Below are 19,648 nucleotides of genomic sequence, written 5' to 3'. Positions count from 1 at the left end.
GATTGTAAATAAAGGATACAGATCTCTGCACATGGCTATGAGGGTGTTTTGGGGTTGTAGTAAGGATGTGAAGGGGAGGGCTTATAAGTCTCCGGTAAGACCTCAACTAGAGTATGGTTCCACTGTATGGGACCCTCACCAGGATTACTTGATTCAAGAACTGGAAAAAATCCAAAGAAAAGCAGCTCGGTTTGTTCTGGGTGATTTCCGACAAAAGAGTAGCGTTACAAAAAATGTTGAAAAAGTTTGGGCTGGGAAGAACTGGGAGAAAGGAGACGAACTGCTCGACTGAGTGGTATGTTCCGACCTGTCAGCGGAGAAATGGGGAGGAATGACATTAGTAGACGAATAAGTTTGAGTGGCGTCTTTAGAAGTAGGAAATATCACAATATGAAGATAAAGTTGGAATACAAGAGGACAAATTGGGGCGAATATTCATTTATAGGAAGGGGAACTAGGGATTGGAATAACTTATCAAGGGAGATGTTCAATAAATTTCTAATGTCATTGAAATCATTTAAGAAAAGGCTAGGAAAACAACAGATAGGGAATCTGCCACCTGGGCAACTGCCCTAAATGCAGACCAGGATTGATTGATTGATTGATTGATTGATTGATTGATTGATTGATTGATTGATTGATTGATTGATTGATTGATTGATTGATTGATTGATTGATTGATTGATTGATTGATTGGTACGCAATATGATGGATGTAATATTATACATACATACATACATACATACATACATACATACATACATACATACATACATACATACATACATTATCATTATAGACTGTTATGCCTTTCAGCGTTCAGTCTGCACGCCTCTGTGAATTTACTAAACGTCGCTACAATTCTCGACTTGCAACTAGTGTTGTGGCCTCATTTAGTTCTATACCCCTTATCTTTAAATCGTTAGAAACTGAGTCTAACCATAGTCGTCTTGGTCTACCTCTACTTCTCTTACCCTCCATAACAGAGTCCATTATTCTCCTAGGCAACTATCCTCCTCCATTCGTCTCACATGACCCCACCACCGAAGTCGGTTTATGAGTACAGCTTCATCCATCGAGTTCATTCCTAAATTAGCCTTTACCTCCTCATTCCGAGTACCATCCTGCCATTGTTCCCGCCTGTTTGTACCAGCAATCATTCTTGCTACTTTCATGTCTGTTACTTCTGACTTATGAACATGATATCCTGAGTCCACTCAGCTTTCGCTCCCGTAAAGCAAAGTTGGTGTGAAAACAGACCAATGTAAAGATAGTTTCGTCTAGGAGCTGACTTCCTTCTTACAGAATACTGTTGATCGCAACTGCGATCTCACTGCATTAGCTTTACGACACCTTGATTCAATCTCACTTACTATATTACAATCCTTTGAGAACACACAACCTAAATACTTGAAATGATCGTCCTGTTCTAGCCTCGTATCACCAATCCGACATTCAATTCTGATGAATTTCTTACCTACTGACATCAATTTAGTCTTCGAGAGGCTAATTTTCATACCATAATTGCACCTCTTTTCAAGTTCCAAGATATTAGACTGCAGAGGTTCGGAACAATCTGCCATTAAGACCAAGTCGTCAGCAGAGGCCAGACTGTTTACTACATTTCCACCTAACTGAATCCCTCCCTGCCATTTTATACCTTTCAGCAGATGATCCATGTAAACTACGAACAACAAGGGTGAAAGATTACAGCCTTGTCTAACCCCTGTAAGTACTCTGAACCAAGAACTCGTTCTACAATCAATTCTAACCGAAGCCCAACTGTCAACATAAATGCTTTTGATTGATTTTAATAATCTACCTTTAATTCCATAGTCCCCCAGTATAGTGAACATCTTTTCCCTCGGTACCCTGTCATATGCTTTCTCTAGATCTACGAAACATAAACACAACTGCCTATTCCTCTCGTAGCATTTTTCAATTACCTGGCGCATACTGAAAATCTGATTCTGACAGCCCCTCTGTGGTCTGAAACCACACTGGTTTTCATCCAACTTCCTCTCAACGACTGATCGCACCCTCCCTTCCAAGATGCCAGTGAATACTTTGCCTGGTATTCTAATCAATGAGATACCTCGATAGTTGTTGCAATCCTTCCTGTTCCCTTGCTTATAGGTAGGTGCAATTACTGCTTTTGTCCAATCTGAAGGTGCCTTACCAACACTACATGCTAAATCTTACTATTGTATGAAGCCATTTCATCCCTGCCTTCCCACTATACTTAACCATTTCAGGTCTAATTTCATCTATTCCTGCTGCTTTATGACAATGTATTTTATTTACCATCCTTTCCACTTCCTCAAGCGTAATTTCACCAACATCATTTTCCTCCTCCATATGAGCTCCGCTGTTCGCTACACCAGCAGGGAGGTTTCCTTTACGTTGAGAAGATTGTCAAAATATTCCCTCCGCCTGTTCAGTAATTCTCTGGGATATGTTATGAGTTCACCTGAATTACCCAGAACAGTGTTCATTTCCTTTTTCCTTCCCTTCCTATGTTTCTTTATTACTGTCAAGAAATGTGTCCCTGCTGCTTGACCTAGCCTTTCCTGGTTATTACTAAAATCTTACCACGACTTCTTTTCGGATTCAACAACTATTTGTTTCGCCCTGTTTCTTTCATCTACGTACAAATCCCTGTCTGCCTCGACCCTTATTTGGAGTAATTTCTGATAAGCCTTCTTTTTACGTTTACAAGCTGCTCTCACTTCATCATTCCACCAAGATGTTCGCCTTTTCCCATCTTTACACACAGTTCTTCCTAGGTATTCCCTTGCCGTTTCTACTACACCATCACTGTATGCCACCCATTCACTTTCTATATTCTGAACCTGCTTACTGCCTACTGTTCGAAAATTCTCATTAATCATATACATGTACTTCTGTCTAATTTCCTCGTCCTGGAGATTTTTTACCCTTATTCGTTTGCAGACAGATTTCACTTTCTCTACCCTAGGCCTAGAGATACTTAGTTCACTACAGATCAGATAGTGGTCTGTATCATCGAAAAATCCGCGGAAAACTCGTACATTCCTAACAGATTTCCTGAATTCGAAGTAGGTTAAAATAAAGTCTGTTATGGAACTGGTACCCCTAGCCTCCCATGTGTAGCGGTAAATAGCCTTATGCTTGAAGACTGTATTCGTAACAGCGAAACCCATACTAGCACAGAAGTCCAGCAAACGCTTCCAATTCCCATTAGCGTCCATATCTTCCCCACATTTGCCAATCACCCTTTCATATCCCTCAGTTCTATTCCCAACTCTCGCATTGAAATCGCCCATTAGCACTATTCCACCCTTGCTGTTGACCCTGACCATGATGTCAGTCAATGCTTAATAAAACTTGTCAACTTCATCCTCATCTGCACCCTCACATGGTGAATACACGGACACAATTCTAGTCCTAATTCCTCCAACTGACAAATCTACCCACATCATTCGCTCATTTAAGTGCCTAACAGAAACTATGTTGCGTGCAATGGTATTTCTGATAAAGAGCCCTACCCCAGACTCTGCCCTTCCCTTTCTAACACCCATCAAGTACACTTTATCACTTTATAATCTCCTATCTCTTCCTCATTTGCTCCCCTTACCCGAATATCACTTACTCCTAGCACATCCAGATGCATCCTCTTTGCTGACTCAGCCAATTCTACTCTCTTTCTTCCATAAGCCCCATTAATGTTGATAGCTTCCCATCGAATTCCATTGCGTTCGCCAAGTTGTTTCCAAGGAGTCCCTCGCCTGTCAAATGGGAGTGGGACTCCGTTATTCCCATAGGTCCGAGGCTTGCTTAAAATGTTCTGAGCTCGGCAAATTCATGAAGCAGGATGCTACCCTACTTGCACATAGTCCAAGTGAGGATCCCTCCTCTAACGGGTTATGGATCACCGGTGAATTATATAGTCCTAGCCGCCTGAACATAAAGAGGGCCATGACTCAGAATATGTCCGAGATGCCCACTCCCATCCCATAGCAACTGGTATCCCGACTCTCATGACCACTTACTAGGCCACTCAGCCGTTGCCCATGATTCACGAACTATGACGTGACTACAGTAACCCACACCATGAACCATTAAATTAATTGGTAAGTCTGTGAAAATGTGGTAAACTGTGATATTGTGCATCACTGGGGCTTAATAATGTTCATAATTGATATATTGCTTTCATTATCTTATTAATAATAATGAAACTAAATAGTAATACAGAGACCTAAAATAATAGTTCAGAGCAATGGGTTATTTTTTCCTTCACATGTAGCCTACGTAGTCAGATTTTATTTTTTGCCTTATTGTAAACTTACGTTAAAATTCCGTAATGAGATTTACACATTTATAACGAATGTGCCAATATTTGTGAATTGTTGGACTTTAAAATCTGTAAAAGAAAAGGTTCTACGAGGGATTGAAGTTCTACTGAAAAGTTAGTAAAATGTTGGTGAGCCCTTTCTTTCCCTGTACTCATCACATGCTTGGTGTATATCTTGACAACAATAATCCCTTCATTATGCTGGTCATAGTAGCTTACCTGCTGACTTGTTTTCTTATTCATTATAAAACTGGTTCCTGCATTCCCCCATTTCGATTTTGTGTTGATAATTCTGTAGTCACCTGACCAAAATTCGTGCTCTTTTTGCCTGCGTATGTTAGCCTACTTCATTATTACCAAATATACCTAAATTAAGTCGATCCTCTTCCATTTTTACACTCTCTAACCTACAACAACGATTCAAACTTCTAACATTGCACGCTCCGTTTTGTAGAAATGTCAGGATTCACTTCCTGATTATTGCCTCCATTTTTGCAGACCCCTCCCGGGGATCCGAATGAGGGACTATTTCACTTACGGAATATTTTACCCGAGTGGAAGCCATCATCAGTACATCATTCATAGGAGAGAGAGCTACATGTCCTCGGACTTAGTTATGGCTGTAGTTTCCTGTTGTTTTCTGCCGTGTATCTGTATCAACATAACTAATGCATGTTCCATATTATTACAATACCATACCAGTCAATCACCCAGACTGACGTCCTTGCAACTTCCGAAAGGCCGCTACCCCATTTTTGATTATACATTCGTTAGTCTGGTAGCTCAACGGATATCCATCCGATATCGTTACACCAACGTCTCGGCTACCTGCGTCAACGGGACGCCCAAGTTTCCGCACCACGGAATTGTCATGTGGTTCACGGGGGAGAAATGTGTGCATACTTTTGAGTATAAACAATTCATCAGCCTAATTCAGCCTTTGCATAGTACAGCATACTACCGTAATTCAACGGTTGTCGCTATTAGCTACCGTCCATGGAGGTCCAGGTTCGATTTCCAATCCTCTGAAAGATTTAATGTTGACAGGCAGCTTGTATTTGGTTGTAAAGTTGCTCTCAACTCACATCCCTTGCAGGTGTGCTTGGAAAGAGCTGCACCACGTCCAGAAATTGAACTGACATTAGCACTTAGCTATTGTGAAAACATTCAGAAAAACATGGGATAGGTCACTCACAGGCCTAAATGTGAAAAATTCTTGGGAGTGGAATGGTTAATTATGTTTGCCTGTATGTTTAGCGTTCTACATCAACTATCCGAAAATATTCATAGTTACATGAACACAAATGCACCTCAACATGATCTCTTCCACTATTCATACATTTACTCTGAGGATATAATCGAAGTATTTAAGGGCATGAATACCAAGGCTGTTCGACCAGATGGTAACCCACATTCCCTCCTAATGAACTGTTTGGAAAAAATCACTCCTGTCATACCTCACCTGTATAATTTCTGCTTACAGTCAAGGGTCTCTCCAGCTGTCTGATTTTTCAGGCAGGCCAATATCCGACCTGTTCCTAAATTACCTTCTTCTCAAAACTTTGATGATTTCTACCAGTCAGTATTTTGTCTATCTTAGGTGAAGGATTAGAACAGATTGTTTAGCAACAACTGACTTCGTATTTAAATACACATTCCATTCTTAATAATTACGTTTTAGTCGGGTTTTCGAACTGGCCATAGCACAGTGACGGTACTTCTCGCAGTCACCGATGCAATGGACAGAAAGGAACTAACACTCCTGGTATCATTCGATTTAAGCAAGGCATTTGATAGAGTTCATCACGAAGTTCTTCTCACTAAATTACACACAATGGGTATACCTCTATCAGCTCTTTCTTGGCTTGAGGCGTTCTTGAAAGGGAGGACTCAGCGTGTAGAATTTGACAAACGAAATGTCTACAAATGTCGTCCCTCAGGATTCCATGTTGGGTTCCCTTTTATTCTCACTGTATATAAACGATCTGCCTGGAGTTTTAAGTCTCACACGGCATCATATGTACGCCGATGATTTACAGATCCATTACCATTTCCTGTAGATCGTGTCAATGAATTTATTAGTAAAATAAATCTAGATATAGAAAGGCTACATCAGTATACACTAAGTCATAATTTTCTATTAAAAGAGAACAAAACCTTAGCTATTTTTCTTGGATATCGACGAAATTTATCTAATATTTTCAACAGGGAATTCCTCCAGAAATTTAAACGGTTCTGTAGTCAAGTATCAGGGAAATGTTAAGCATTTAGGTATTCTTATGGATAATGCTCTCCCCTGGTCCTTCCATGCCAAACATTTGGTCAAGAAAGTGTCTGGTATATTGCATCACTTTCGTCGAAACTTGCCGTATCTTCCTTTTTTGGTGAGAAAAATGTTGATCGAAACTATGGTTTTTCTTATTTTAGATTACGGCGCTGTAATTTACAGCGATATCTCAGAGGGACCTCTATAATATTGTGTGACGGGGTTAAAAGTCAGGTTGTGAGTTGTACAGCAAGCAATGTTATGATGAGAGACAGGGTTAAAAGTCAGCTTGTGAGTTTTACAAATAGGAAATGTCCTCTCAGTTTTAATTACTGTGTTGATGGGGTGAAAGTTCCTTTTGGGGATCACTGTACGCACCGAAGTGTTAATATAAGGAGGAAAGATCTGCATTGGGGTAATCACATAAATGGGATTGTTAATAAAGGGTAGAGATCTCTGGACAAGGTTATGAGGGTATTTACGGGTTGTAGTAAGGGTGTAACGAAGGTGGCATATAAGTCCCTAGTAAGACACCATCTGGAGTATGGTCCCAGTGTATGGGACCCCACACCAGGATTACTTGATACGATAACTGGAAAATATCCACACAAAAATGCAACTCGATTTTTTCTGGTTGATTTCCGACAAAAGATTAGCGTTACAAAAATGTTACAAAGTTTGGGCCGGGGAAACTTGGAAGAAAGGAGACGAGCTGCTCGACTAAGTGGTATGTTCCGAGCATTCGGTGGAGAGATGGCGTGGAATGACATTGGTAGACGAATAAGTTTGAGTAGTGCTTTTAAAAGTAGTAAAGATCACAATATGACAAAGTTGGAATTCAACAGGGCAAATTGGGGCAAGTATAATTTACCAAGCGAAATGTTCAATATATTTTCAAATTCTTTGCAATCATTTAAGAAAAGGCTAGGTAAACAACAGATAGGAAATCTGCCACCTGGGCGAATGCTCTAAATGCAGATCAGTGGTGATTGATTGATTGATTGATTGATTGATTGATTGATTGATTGATTGATTGATTGATTGATTGATTGATTGATTGATTGATTGATTGATTGATTGATTGATTGATTGATTGATTGATTGATTGATTGATTGATTGATTGATTGATTGATTGATTGATTGATTGATTGATTGATTGATTGATTGATTGATTGATTGATTGATTGATTGATTGATTGATTGATTGATTGATTGATTGATTGATTGATTGATTGATTGATTGATTCATTCATTCATTCATTCAAGTAAATCTCAAAAACATGTCTCAAATGTTGACATATTTATAAATAAAAAATGACAACATTATTCATACATTCCAGTTTCATTAGTTCTAAGGGTGAATTACTACAGTTTTGAATCCGAAATGAGGGAAAAACTTTTTAGGATTGTTCCAGGGTTCCGTGGTTCACAGAGGTGTGAAAAGCGTGAGGGCTCACTGGGTGGACAGGGAATTAACTAAAGCATAATTTAACACAACAAATTTTGAAATTTTATTTCTTTCCTTTCTTCTATGAATTTAAAATTGATAAATGGAACATTTGAATAAATAAAAACCATATGATGAGCTCGTCTGCTACAACAATAACAATGACTGAAAGTCCAAAAATCAGGTACAAAACTTGAGAGAATTACAAATGTTATTTTACACAGAAAAGAGCTGTATTGCTCTTGGCAGTTACGAGATTTGCAAGAGCACGATTTGCTCCTATCCTTTACACTACAGGGGAGTCCGCGCTCCAACTATATCATATTCCAGCCTCGCAGAGGCATCAGTTTTTAATAGAGCACTTCAGTTCAGCTTTAGCCACGGTCGAGCGGGGACGTATTGCGTGGAGGGTCCCGGGAGTGGGAGTAGGGAGAGATAGTGTGGAGTGCTGGAAGGTTGTGTGGAGTTGTAACGACAATGATTGGTGTTGAACAGTACAGAGATGGCAGGGGAGAAAGAAGAAAGAAGAAGCGAAATCAGGTGGGTGTAAAAGGGAAATGGAGATTAAAGGAGAATTATTGCTTGCAGCGGCGGTGGTTATGATGTTGCTATGGATTGGGGGGTCGAGCTGAACCCAGGTCCGACATCTAGTAGAAATGAGGAATGGCCAGACTATGAATAATTCAGAAGCCTTGTAAAAGAAATGGTTGAAGAAGCCTGCCCCTCTGAGCAACTGAAAAATTTGATTCAAGAACAAACCAGGGAGTTCGGGAAAATGAAGGCATGGCTACGGGAAAGGGCTGACGATATAACATCTCAAGTGAGGAGTAATGCCGAAGAAGTGGCAACACTGAAAAGGAAAATAAGACGATTAAAAGAGGAGACGCAGAAACTGAAAGCAGAAGTGTAAGGTAACACTTTAAATCGCAGGAAGACGTGCCTATTTATATATGGTGTGCCGGAGGAGCGGAGAGAAGGCAGAGTGATTACAACCTATAAAGTAGTGGACTTAATACAGGGGAAAATGAAAGTTAATTTTAGTGAAGTGGACATAGACGATGTGCAGAGAGTGGGAAGAATTAGGGGCAACAGGCCTATCAAAGTTCAACTGTTTTCTACGCTGATGGCTGATGCTGTGATAGGCAATGCGGGTAATGTGCAGAGGGAAAGAATATGGATTAAGAGAGACGTGGGAGGAGAGGCGAGTAGAAATGAAAAAATACTTAGAAAGCACAGGATTCTAGCTATAAATCAGGGGCTGAGAGCAACTATCAAAGGTCAATAACTAGTGGTGTCAGGCAGCAACTGGAAGAGAATCTCGACTGTGAACAGTTTGATGGATTTAGAAAGGAAGATAAAACAAGATGAAGAAAAAGAGAGAAGTGCTGCGATCAGTGGGGAAGATAGACAAAATACCAAAAGTAACAGTGTACTGTGTGATCAGAAGCAGGGAGAGGTACCAAGTGAAAATGTGACCAGAAACAGTGAAGATGAAAGGCAGGAAAGTCAAGGCAGTATAGTAAGGGAAGAGCAGGGGAAAAAGGCAAGGCCAGAGGCAACCTGGGGGAGTCTTGAGCTGAGTAGGAGCAGAGGGAGGAGCAGAAGCTTAAGAGACCTGAAGGGAGCTGAAGCTGGTGGCAAAGGAAGTCAACAGAGTGAAGATAGCGATGAAACGGCGGCCAAGAGAGGAGGTAAAGAAGCAGGAAGGAATAAAAAATTGACAGACATGTGGGGTACAGGTGGAAATGAAGGGGGTGTGATTACTCGAAGTAAAAACATTATAGTATTGAATAGTGATGACAGAAGTTGTAATTGGATGTATAAAGTGTTGTTGGCGGAGGGATATTGATTGATGAAATATGTGAGTGTTGAGAGGGAGTAGAGTTAGGATGGTGGAGATTGAAATGTGGTGATGGAGATGTATAATGCGTAGTTGGTGGATGGTTAGTTGTTGATGAAATGTGTGAATGTGGAGACGGAGTAGAGTTATGATTGTGGAGGTTGAAATGTGGTGATGGAGAAGTGATGGTATAGGGTTGTAGTATTAGATATTGATGAATATTAGATATCGTTGTATTATGCATTAGAGGATGGACGTGGCATGAAGGCAGTGGGGATGGCTACTGGGTGACCCTGTGGGGGTCATATATCCGGAGTATCCGATCAACTTCATGGCATGTCCAAGGAGTATGAATATGTATGGATATTGAATGATGGAGAAGCGATATTGTAATTGGATGTATAATGCGTAGTCGGTGGATGGTTATATATTGATGAAATGCGTGAATGTGGAGAGGGAACAGAGTTATGATTGTAGAGATTGAAATGTGGTGATGGAGAAGTGATGGTAGAAGGTTGTAGTAATTGGATATATAATGAGAAGTTGGTGGAGGGTTATTTATTAGAATGTGGTACTGGAGAAGTAATTAAGAAGTGGTGGTGTGTTTATTGTTGTATTAAATTATTAAAGAGGGAAGTTTAAAGTATTGGTTGAGAGGTGATGATAGAGGTAAATAATGAAGTGTGTGTGGTATGATGAAATGGGGTGTTAGAGAAGTAGGGTGAGGTGATGATGTTTGTATTGTGTATTATGTAAATTTATTTGTGGTGGAATTGAGGAGATGGAGAGATGTGTGGTGTATTCATTGCTGCAAGGTGGAGGTGGAGAAAAGATGGTAATGAGATGGCAAAATTAATTGAATGAAGGATCGAGGAAGTGGCAAGTGAAGTTGGCTGGATGTTGAAAAGTGGTGTGGGAGATGAAGTGTGTGTGGTATGAGGAAATGGGGTGTTAGATAAGTACGGTGAAGTGATGGTGTATGTATTGTTGTAATATGTAAATCTATCTGTGGTGGAATTGTGGAGATGGAGGGGTGTGTGGTGTATTCACTGCTATAATGTGGAGTTGGTGAAATGATGGTAGAGGTATGTCTTTTAACTATATTGGATTTTAGAGAAGTAGTACATAGGGGTCTATATGTATTTGTGAGAGTTGGCAAATTGTGGTTTGGTGGACGAGATGGCAAATTTAATGTAGAGTATGGCTTGGTATTGAATTAGATCAAGCATGGTTAAGCAAGGATGAAGCAAGAATGAAGTTTCAACAGGAGAGGAATAATGTAAACACAGACAAGGCTGGTGAGGTAAGGTTGTCTGGACTCAGCAATCCGGAGTAGGTCAAGCAGAAAAACAATGGCGGTGATGGAATCTGCCGTGTCGGCAAGGACAGTTAGGTAGAAGGCGTAGTCTTGCTCCTGGATTGCATATGTGGTATTCTATGTTCATTTTTAAGTGGTAAGTGAAGTTGGCTGGGAATTTTATGCTGGAAGGTGGTGCAGGAGAAGTATAGATAAATGATGGTGTAGATGGCAAGGAAGGATGGACAAGGGTGAGGAAGACTCACCCGTAAGAAGTCGGGGTGGGGAAGGGCCCAAGACAAATATACTTAGGCGGGACATGACATGAAAACACTGAGGATGACTACTGGGTGACCCTATCAGAGGGAGTCACATATCCGGAGTATCCGACGGACTTCATGGCATGTCCAAGGGGTACGTTTAGAAATGGAATGGTGAGAGGGAAAACATTGTCATCTGGTTAGATCTTGAGCCTTCAGGAGGTCTCCACGGGCAGGGCCGGTCGAGTCATCATCGGGAGGGCGGCCTTCTTCTCACCAGGGGTGATGACTCGGCCGGAAAGTAGGTTTTTATGTGGTGTTCTTTTCTTTTTGTCTTTGCCTATAATCTGTGGTGTTCTTTTCTTTCTTTGTATGTATATTAACTATGTCTGTTGTTTTAAAGTTAGTAGAAGTTTGTGTGTGTGGCTAAGGTTGAACGCTGTTATTTTTCTCATTCAACGGATCAATTTGGTATTTGTTTACTGCGATCTAAAGAAAAATAATAATAATTAAGATAATAAAGAATGATAGAGCACTTGCAACCTAACGGTTGTCCTTAATTAAAGTACTTACACATCGTTGCCCTGATAAGGGCTCATTTATTGCTCAACAGTTTGTAACACACTGTTCCAGAAACAATTACCGAATAAACAGGGGCAATGAAGGGCCATACTAAATGGCCCTAATGTAAAAAGAAAAGATTAAACATGACTGGCCATAAAAAAGGCTAGGAGGCGAAAAACTTTCACTCCTTCTGGAAATATTCAAAACCCTAAGTGGGCTTAGGCCTATGGACCAATGATACAGAGGCTAAGCATATTCCACACCGGACTGACTAAATGAGAAACATTAAATACCAAAAGAGTGTTAAGAATTTTGGAGGTTTAGAAAATTAAGTCACCCCATACCAAGTTGAATAGGAATCAACAGAGGGCAATCACTCTTTTTGTTCCCTTACACTAAATATTTCCCAAAAGGGAATAGAATAGAATCCTCAGACTGGCCGAAAATACGACATTTAAACCACCATATTTAGAAATTTACAAGAAATAAAAGAGGTTGAAATCTTCCCCTCAAGATAACTTCAGGAGCTATCACATCTGCAATTACCTTGCTTTGCTGGGCCTTCCGAACGCCGCCCGCTTCCCTTGCCTCCGTTAGGATACACCGCACTCAATTAACTGGAGCAATGAAGAAGACAATACGACCCTAAAACACACTACTTTTGTATGTAGTATTTTTGAGGGGAAGATTCCAGAACTCTTTACTGATAGGCTGGATTCCTTTACACAACCCCGATTTTAATTAGCTAGCCAGAATATTTAGAAAATTCTTTTGGGTTGATAACTATTGAAGAAGGAAGCAGCAGAAGTGTTGATAACTTTGATACATGAATAAAACAATCTTCAAAACTTAAGGTTTGCCAAATATGAAAATACAGATTTTCTAATAAATTAATTAGAGTTCGAACCGCTAGGGGGAGCAATTAAACCGTCCATAGGGACGTCTAATGTTTGAAAACTAAAGTATCTTGCATAACATCGGTTCAGGTTAGATTAGATAGATGGCCTTATAGAAGGCTCGCAGCTTAACAGGCCGGAGAAAGTGTACCCCCGGTTCAGACCTCCACCCAGTTAGGTTTTACAGCGATATGAACATTGAAAGCTTGAATCTTGCGATACATTAATTTTGAGAAAAACATATGAAAGATGGAGTATATCCTGATAGGAAGTCTATTCTTGTTTGTTTGTTGAAGTAAAGTGGTCTTGATGATGTTTCCGACGTGGTCCAGGTCCGGGCTGTCGCGCCCAGGGTTGACGGCAAGCGCGCACTCCGCTGCCGATGTCATGACGGGGTTGCCCGGACCCCCAAGGTAGGCTGAGATACCATCCTCCCGATATATTGAGGACTGCAGCTAAGGTGATGTCCGCCAAGGATCAAGTATCACGATTCAGTCCAAGGATACAGTGGGAGGTTAGTCCAGCCCCCAGCATCTTCCAATGATGACAGTCCCAAAGGAGGCAGTTTATATGGAGTCTAGGCAGGAACGAGGCGGAACCATGCCCCGCGCCGGCATCTCTCCCATGTTGACATGACGTGGTCTTTGATGAAATTTGGTCACTGTAACATTCAATTTTGGGGCAAAAGTAACTGTTTCTCAGACGGTGCTACATATTGTGTAGATAAGGTTGGCGACTTGGGAGGAGGAGCACACACGGGGTTTCTGACTCAGGTTTCGAGAGAGGGGCAGTAAAGGCAGAATGGCTTAGAAATTATAGAAAGGAAGGTTTTTACAAAAGAACCTTACCCACAAAACAGAAATTAGTCTTCAAGGTACTACTTCATCATTTGAGCTATTATACGTTTACATAGTGCGCCCTGGTGGGGGGTGTGATAGGCGTCATTCAATTGTAATTAATTATTCAGGAATATATAGTTCAGTTTCAGAAGCAAGAAATCTTACTTGACATATAGTAAGTACAGAACAGGCAGAGATGGTATTGTGCAGCCTGCCACAGACTGTTGTCTCCACTAAGATTAAGAAATACAATAGACAGCAGAATTAGAATTCTCAGAAATGGTGACGAAGAGGGAAAGAGAGAGGCGAGAATTGTTGACAAGTTAGGGGACACGTTCATCGCCCCGAGTGAAAGTGGTAGTGGCAACAGCGTATAGAGTCATGTGCAAAATTCCGAGAAAAGATGTCAAAGGAGTTCCAGGTTACTAGCAGAAGCTGAGCGGAAGGTTGGCACTTGAAGAAAGAAAATATGAAACTTCTTTGTCCCGCGCTAGCATGGACCAATCGTAAAATTCATAGACCAGTGGTAGGTACGCCAACTTTGTATTGTAAGAAGCACCGTCAACATTAACTCCACGAATTAAATTTATAGAAGGAAGTGATTAATAAAATCGGAATAAGGAGAATTTTAGAAGCCTAACCAAGTAATAAAAGTTATTAAAAGTTATTAACTGAGGGAGATTGATTGACGTAATTCTGAGAATTCATGAATGCTATCCGTTGATTGGCTGCAGGCAAAGGACGCGGCAAAAGAGCGCGAAATCCCAGGCCGGGATTTAAGAGCTAAATTCGCAATTATATCAATTACCAGCGAACGATATTAGTTGAGAATTGGCATGGAGCCTTTGAGAACATAATTACATCATTGGGTCCCATATTTAAGCCACTCGCAAAGACGCAAATAGTCGTATGAGGATATCGAGGCTGCGCGTCTTAAGATGACCTCCCGTGAACTCGGAGGAGAGGGGAGTCAAATATAAATATAGGGTCGTGGAGACGGACTTACTGACTTCTGATAAAGTGTTGGAGCTGTTACCACGCCAGGGGTGCGTGACTTACTTCTGATAATGTGTTCGAGCTGTTACCACGCCAGGGGTGCGTAACTTACTTGTGAAGATTCCGTGCCGTTACTACGCCAGGTATCATGTGTGTATTTACTCGTGCAGTAGTGTTCGAAGTGTTAGAAAGTTACGTAGCAGAGTGATTCGTGACGTTAAGTAGTTCATATTACAGTCTTGAACAGTCTACTAGCAGGAAGAGTTCCAATATTTACAGAACTCGTTAAATTAAAACATACGGATAGGAGTGTGAGATTCTACAAAATAAATTAGGGAGTACGTGGTGTGAGAACGATCACGGGTGTTCGACGTATTTCACCTAGTAAACAGTCAACCATCAACTGGTACCTGGTCAGCTGCGTAAAAACGCGACGGGAATTCGAGTGCGCGCCCGGGCCGTTGTAAAAGGGGACCCCGAGGTATCTCATGTTCCTACTGTCCGGGAAAGGAGTGAAGAATGTATATTTACATTAATTGGGCTAGATAAAGGGCCATAAGTGTAAAGTTTCAGTTCAATGTTAGTGTGTGTGAATTTATTAAAATCTTAAAATTTTAAAACTTGAAAATTAATATGTGTAAATCTGAAAGGTGCATTGGATTACATTTTCAAGCTGCCATGAAAACCAGTAGAATTCAGGGCTAGGCTGGAACGGGGGCTATGCTCCTCGTCCAGTTTAGCAAACTACGGGCTGAGATGAGTACCCATTGACATACAGTACATTTGTAGATTGCTATCGTTAGCGGGAGGAAATCATATTCCTTCATTATGGTAACTTGATTGTGAAACGAGCCGTTTCCGGCTCGTATAAATTCAAAGATAGATAGACAAAGGGACAAATTAATATGTACATAATTAGATGAAGCACTCATCATAATTTTGATTATTTAATAGAGTAGGGTTGATTTGTTTATTCAAGTGCTTGAATTGTTTGAAATTATATGGAGCACGTTTCACGTTTCACGTAAAGATATTCGTTTTATAAGTGCTCAAATGTGTTTCCGTTATCGGAAACTTTATAGATATTAAGGCATGTTTTAAGAGTATGCAGAGGTAGAGGATTGCCGAGTGATTTTTGTTCTTGTGGGACGGAATGAAGTCCACTGAATTCTCTGTAAATATCGATGATTATTCGTGCAGAGAAGTCCGCCAGTGGACAGAAACATAATAATCAGTAGAAGTATCGGAGTGATAAATGAACATGGGTAATGTGTAAATGCGTGTTTATTGCAATGCTTTGTGAATAATGGCACGGGCCTAAGTTGATGGAATAATTGCAAGTTAAAGTAATTTCAATGTGGAGATAACATGTGTCATGAATATTTTGATTCGGGCAGTAAATTTGATTTTAACCTTAATTGTTGATTTAACGTTTTTAGACTCCATAATAATAAAAAATATTTGTTTAGAAGTGATAGAGGCACATGCATAGGGTGGTCACGATATGTTGAAAGCCCAGAGTGATTTGAGCCCATTTTTGAGATCGGAAGTCGTGCGGGACGGAAATCCAGCACGAGATGATAGTGAATTGTACTGATGTTGATGAAGAAATAGGTGGATCTTAAGGCCGACATTGAGGTCGTATGCCGAGACCGGTGTTATGAGTGGCAGAATAGAGTCCACGTACCGAGGGTTAATTAATTAAATGTTTAAAGAGTTCCAGAAAAAATGGACTTCAAAACGAAAATGGAAAGAATAATTTAGCACTTGCAGAGATTGGATGTAGTTGCCCAACTGCGAGGTGTTGTGGGATTTGAGATTTGTCTTAGGAGGACATGGTCTCCATGAATTAACGACAGTACGAAAATAAGGTTGCGGGTTCAAATACCGTTATTATGTCCCGACCGATGTGAAATCGGATCTGGGTGGTTCATATTTTGGGAGTTAATATATGTGACTAAGTTCTAAAGATGGGAAATAAAAATATAAATTTTCGAGATAATAATAATAATAATTTTTCAAGTAAACCATGTCTTAATTGATTAAGTGCCAAACTAGACTGGAATTGTAAAAGGAGTTATGCGTTAAACGTAATAATAGTTAACTGCCACATATCAATTGAATTTAACATATAAATTTTCGAAATAATAATAATAATAATAATAATAATAATAGGGTCTAATAATAATAATAATAATAATAATAATAATAATAATAATAATATTCCAAGGAAATCGTAAATCAATTGCTTAGTGCCAAGGTAGACCGAAATTGTAAAAGCTTATGCATTAACCATAAATATCGCTAACGGTGGTGTAACACGTGAAATTAATTTACCATAATAATAATATTTGAAGAATCAGAAGAAGAATTTTTATTTTTATTTATGAACACAGTAATGATGGTGGGAATTGAATTGAATTGAAAATATTGAAATTTTCAAACTACTTTAATAATAGGGGTCTCATAATAATATTTAAAGTATCAAAAAAAGAAGCTACATTTTTATTTCAGATGAGAATATTAAGAGCTAGAAGTTGAAGTATTAGAGAGAGGATGATTACAGGTTACGATAATCACGATCTCCACTATTAATAATAATGTTAATAATAATAATAATAATAATAATAATAATAATAATAATAATAATAATAATAATAATAATAATAATAATAATATATTTTTAATATTTTATTTTTAATATTTTATTTTCTATTATTATTTCGGATGGTGATGATGAATGATACTAGGGAAATCAGCTGGCGAATTAACGTAATAATGTCACGTTGTTGTAAATAATAAGTTAATATTTGTAATATGAAGGCAAATCCCTACATCTGGACCATTAGGTTAGAGTCGCTTTGTTGTTTCCTTCAGTTAACGATTAGCATATCTTGGTTAGGAAGCCGGGGAGAATTTGTAGTTTCCCGCGTTGGTCTCATCTCAATAAAAGTGGAGGCGATGACAGTGGTCATGGGATCGCACCCCCTTGGCCAACAGGTAATTGGTCCGTGACCATCAATGGTCATTGTGTTAACGAGGGTAAATCTGATACCTTCAGATATCAACGGTTCCACCACCCAAGTAGAAGGAAAAGTGAAAATTACAGAGGCATTACCCTCTTATCACACGTCCTTAAAATTATGGAGATGATCATTGAAGCCAGAGTAAGGGATATACTGTAGCCTGTCTTAGAAGAGGAACAACATGGCTTTAGGACTGGAAGAAGTACAATAGATCTGATATTTGCTTTGAGGATGTTGGCAGAGGAACACTGGGAAAGGGGAAAAGACCTAATTATTGTGTTTATGGACCTTGAAAAGGCGTATGATAATGTTCCTAAATCAACTATTTGGAAAAGTCTTAGAAAACTTGGTGTACCGGAGTACCTTATTAGGAAGATCCAAATGCTATATATTAATTGTAAAAGCTGTGTCAGAATTGGAGATGGTCACTCTGAATGGTTCAATACAACCAAAGGAGTACAACAGGGAAGTGTCTTATCACCTGTTCTATTCATAGCAGTTATGGATACCATTTTAAAGGAATTAAAAGGAAAAGGTAATAAAGATCTTCAGGCTCTGGTGTTTGCAGATGATGTGGCAATGTGGGATGAAACAGAGAAGGGAGTGCAAAATAATCTGAATGCTTGGTGTAAGAAGTTTGATGATTATGGAATAAAATTGAACTCATCAAAAACAGTAACATTGAAAATCAGCAGACATAATACAGAATGCAACATAAAAATACAGGACCACCAAGTTGAAGTAAGTACACCAATTCAGTTATTTAGGACGCGTAATGGCTAGTAATAACAGAGCTGAGATAGAAATAACAAACAGAGTAACCAAAGACTCTAATTTTTACAGTATCGTTAGACACCTACTATGGGATGAGAAGGTCCCACAAAGAACAAAAATGACCCTGTACAAGACATATTTCATTCCCATCCTTACATATTCCCTGGAAACCTGCACACTAACATCAAAGGATTGTAGTAGGATTCAAGCCTGTGAAATGAAACTTCTTAGAACTGTCCTCCAAAAGACCCGACTTGATCATGTGAAGAATGATGAGATCCGATCTAACCTAGGTCTAAATGAATCGATGGAGGAAAGACTTAGGCCATCTAGACTTAAATGGTTTGGGCATGTTAAACGAATGAATAGCACAAGGTTACCATGTGCTTATTTGGAAAAGAGAATAACATGTAGGCTAGAAGACCAGCTGGAAGACCAAGAGGATGGATGGACCAACTGAGGGAAGACGTGGAGAGAAGAGGATGGAATTGGGAATCTGTCTTCGACAACGAAATGTTCTTAAATAGGCAACTCTGGAAGACGCTCGTTTTCAAACACCCTACCCGGCTCGCTGGAAGGGCAAACCGATGATGATATTGATGGTAGTGGCTTAGCGTCGCATTAACACATTTTCATTACTGCCGACGGTGGGATTCAAACCCACCATCTGCCGAATGCAAGCTCAGAGCTACGCGACCCTAACTACATGCCCAACTCGCTCGGTACTCGTAATAATGAATACATCCCTCCACATAGGTTTAGCGACAGGAAGGGCATCCGGTCGTAAAACAGGCTCTAGTCCACCTGTGCTGCACAATTGGCACCCACGACTCGACAAGGGTGTGGGAAAAGCGGAGGAAGAATAGGCAAATACCATGGCACTATTGCTTTCCTCTGTTCTTTTTTAATCTCGCTAGTAAGTTAGTATCCCGTACTCCCACTTAATTCTGGAAACGGAACACTGTAGGCTGTTTTATTCTGAAGTGGCAACTCAGCCTGAGAATGTCCCTCTACAAGCATGGCATGTATTTCTTGTAATGTGCTGACATCTTCACACAAGTACGACCAAGGCCCCACACTGCTGGCTGCGCAGAAGCGTGTGAGCGGGG

Source organism: Anabrus simplex, chromosome 2 (genome assembly GCF_040414725.1).
Source record: "Anabrus simplex isolate iqAnaSimp1 chromosome 2, ASM4041472v1, whole genome shotgun sequence".
Classification (NCBI taxonomy): Eukaryota; Metazoa; Arthropoda; class Insecta; order Orthoptera; family Tettigoniidae; genus Anabrus; species Anabrus simplex.
Note: the sequence above shows the minus strand (reverse complement) of the source record.